Here is a 3,997-nt window from a genome sequence, read left to right on the forward strand (position 1 = left end):
GAGTAGAGCCGCTGCTCCTCCACATCGAGAGGAGCCAGTTGAGGTGGCTCGGGCATCTGGTTAGGATGCCTCCTGGACGCCTCCCTGGTGAGGTGGCCCCACGTCCCACCGGGAGGAGACCCAGGACACGCTGGAGAGACTATGTTTCTCTGCTGGCCTGGGAACGCCTTGGGGTTCCTCCTGAAGAGCTGGAAGAAGTGGCTGGGGAGAGGGGAGTCTGGGCCTCCCTTCTTAAGCTGCTGCCTTCGCGACCCGACCCTGGATAAACGGAGGAAGATGGATGGAAGGATGGATGGATGGACGGACAAAAAAATACACCTTTCTATCAGACACAAAGTCAGCAGAAAGTTCAACCCAAGAGGAGTGCTGATAGCACTGAGCCTCAGGAGCCAACAGGGCGTCTCACTTTCATTTTAAACGGAATCAAATGTTGACGATTTGAGAGGGAGACATATTTGACCTGCAGGACTCAATCCGTGCAGCACCCACGGGCCGGACAGAAGCATGCAGAGCGTGGGCCGTGCACTCTGCATGGACCGATCGGCCCAAAGAGTCCTGGATTTGTTCCTGTGGCCGGAGGGTTGAGGCAGAGCAGTGGGAAACAATGGCAGCCATGTCCAGAGAGCGGTGGGACACAAACATGGGAGATATCCTTGAACCCTGGCAGGAATGTGGACCAGGACGCCCACTGAGAAAGAAAGGGTCTCTCTGTTCCCTCAGGTCCAGATCAGACAGCTCGTCCTTACAGGCTTCAGCTACAACAGTTTTTATGACTTCTGCAACCTCTGTAAGCAAACATGCAGGCAGCGATAAGCACCGCAGGGAAGAGCAAGAGTTTCTGTCACACCGTCTGAACTGAAACCCCAGTTTAAAACCTCGATTCATGGTCTAATCATGCGAGCACTTTTATTCCCTTTTCTCAGTCTTTTAAAATCATCTCACTGCTTTCAGATGTAAACAAATAAAATATTAGTTTTGTCTTTTGTTCTGACTTAAAGTTCCTGTAGAAACTCATATCCTGATTTCATATAGATCTTCCCTTTTAGATCCAGAAATGAGACAGGAACTTGGAGGTAAAATGGAATGATTGATCCATTTATCCGTGAGAGAAAAGGCCTGGATGTGTAAGAAAAAATGTTAGCATGTCCTTCTATGGATTACATCTTATTTGAAATTCTTCTTTAACATATTCTTTTAAAAATTAGAAGCTCAAGCCGAGGCACAGTTTTTAACATTTCTATTCCGGCACTCCATCTCTTTTTTGGAGGCTGGTAAACAACTCCATGCAAATGTCTTGCAGATTGGAAGCCAGTGATTCCATCAGCCGTTGGCAGGAGCAGCAGCTCGGCGCTCGCAGAATAATGCCCTCATCTGTTTTGCATCTCAACAATATCACGCTCTCTTGTTTCAGACTGATGTTCGGAGCAAATTCAAAGCCAGCGCTGATGTGCAGGATGTGAACAGTTGCTGCAAAGAAATGAGCAAAGACACAGAAAACGGGAGAAATTTAGAAAATAATAGTTTTATATTAACAAAAAAATTATGCGTTACAGCTTTCGTTGTCATTTTGCATACACAGAGTGTATACAAAAGGAAATGTTGTTTAGTACAGCTTTCAGACAGTAAATTAATGACATCTGGCTTCTTCTTTATTTGGATAACTTTCAATTATTTCAATTCTATTCAGTTTATTTCTATAGCTCCAATTCACATCATGTCATCTCAGGTCACTTTCCAGTTCAACCAGATCATCCAGTCAGATTGATTCAAAGTTTTCTGTCTAAGGAAAACCAGCTGATTGCATCGACTCATTGACTCTTCAGCAATCCCTCACACTAAGCATGCTTGTAGCGACAGTGGAGAGGAAAAACTCCCTTTGAACAGGAAGAAACCTCCAGCAGAACCAGGCTCAGTGTGAGCGGCCATCTGCTGAGGCCCACTGGGGTTCAAGGAGACAGAAGCAGACATAGAAAAAGAAGCATAGATACAAAAGGCAACTGTCAACCAGCTCCACAGGCGGCCCCGTCCAGGAAACACACAGCCAGGCAGACGAGCTCCGAGCCAGCTCCCATGTCAGAGGATAAACTCAACATTTATTTTGAGAATTAAATACAGCTTGGAATAAAACATTTAGAATAAATCTGTCATGGTCTTGGTGCTGTTCTTTACTTTGCTCCTTGTTTTCTAGTTTTATTGGTTTAATTCCAGTTTTGTTGTCATTTCTAGATTTATGTTCTCAGGTTTTTCTGTTGCCCTCTTGTGTGTGTGTTCCTTTCCCCTTGCCTACCTCGTTGTCTCCTCTCACACCTGCTCCTCGTCAGCTCGTTAGCCCTCCCTTTGTCTTAGTCAGCTATATATGCTCTTCCTCTGCTCTCACTCTTTGTTGGTTCCTTGTCTTTGCTGTCCTCTCATGCTGTTGTCCACCTCCCTCGTCTCTCCCTGGCTCCTCGTGTTCGGTTTCCCCAGATGTCTCCATAGTTCTGGTTTGCTTTTGATTTTTAGTTAGATTTTTGCATTCCTGCCTTTGTTTACTGTTTTTGCCCCATTAAACTCCAAGAAATCTCCTCAGTCTCTCTGCCTCTGCATTTGGGTCCTCCAAACCTCAACCAAACCCTGACACAATCTAAATATTTAGTTCGCAAAAAATATTCAATGAACAAGTTAAATAAAATCGGGAAAAAACAGCGTCTCAAAAAACAGCAAAACCACCCAAGAAAGTTTATTTTCTGCATTTTATATCAATTAACAAAACATGTTCTTTGACTTTGCTTTCTACAATATTTGGAACAAAATTCCCCCCATACATTTTTAAATAGTTTTGGCCAATTAGATGTTAATATCTGACCTCTAAAGGAGCCTTAAGAAACAGAAGGTTGGTAGAAAGTCATCATAATAGTATTTATCAATTCCATATTTTTCCTGTAGCTAAATATTAAAATAAGGTTTATTGACCAAGTTTTGGCTAACAAGCAAAGAAACTGACTTTCATTCTACTTTGAGTTCAATTTATAACCATTTTATGTATGAATACATAAATAAATGACAGAAAATAAAATTAAATGCAGTAAATATCCATGAAACAGTGGGTTTTAGAAAAGAAGACGTCATTTTTTTCTGAAAAATAAGTAATTTTTTCATGACTTGAGCAGATAAGTGAGACATTTTGTCAATTGAATAAGACAATTTAGATTTAAATAAGAAAAAACAACAACTGCAGTCTCTTACTTCAAGTGCATATTATCTAATTATCTCATTTAAATTAAAACAAGAATCATTTTTTTATCTTATGTTTCCTACTTAAATTAAAGGTATAGTGGAGGATTTTCACACATTTTTGAAGAGACTCAAGTCATGATCATGCCTGATAGCTCACCTTAATTGTTCATTTCACTCACCTGCCTAACTCTGCCTGGTTTTCTAATTATCACTCATCTCATCCACCTGCGTCTGTTGCTTTATATCCGGTTCCGCCCGAGCGATCGAGGCCAGATTATTTGATGTTTGTTTGCTTTTACCTGTCAGTCTGTCTGTTTAGTCTGTTTAACATCATAACCAATAATCATAATCAAATACGAAGTGTAATAAAGTACAAATTCACAACAGCAGCGGCTCTCAGTGCTGAACATTTTCTGTAGTGGAAATATAAAATCTTAACAGCCTGGACTCCATGTCAGAGTTTTAACATTTATGACATTTAAACTGTTACATTCCGTGTCTTTGCACTTGCCCATTTGTCAAGTATAGAATGAAATGATATAGACCGTGCCACACTGTTTTCAATAGAGATCACTGCTAACTGGGACAAGTGAGCGTTGCTCATATTTGAACAAAGGTATGTTCTGATGAGCTTCAGCTAAATGATCTCTCTGCAGATGGAAATGTCAGTCGTACGGTTAAAAATGATCTAAGGACTTCTGTGAAATTTGAAAATACCAAACCAAGGTTATGTTGAATGAGGAAATGTAACTTTTCTAGAGCCTTGTAACCCTTCAGTAGA

The sequence above is a fragment of the Cyprinodon variegatus genome, unplaced genomic scaffold (assembly GCF_000732505.1).
Source record: "Cyprinodon variegatus isolate N-32 unplaced genomic scaffold, C_variegatus-1.0 Scaffold312, whole genome shotgun sequence".
Taxonomy (NCBI): Eukaryota; Metazoa; Chordata; class Actinopteri; order Cyprinodontiformes; family Cyprinodontidae; genus Cyprinodon; species Cyprinodon variegatus.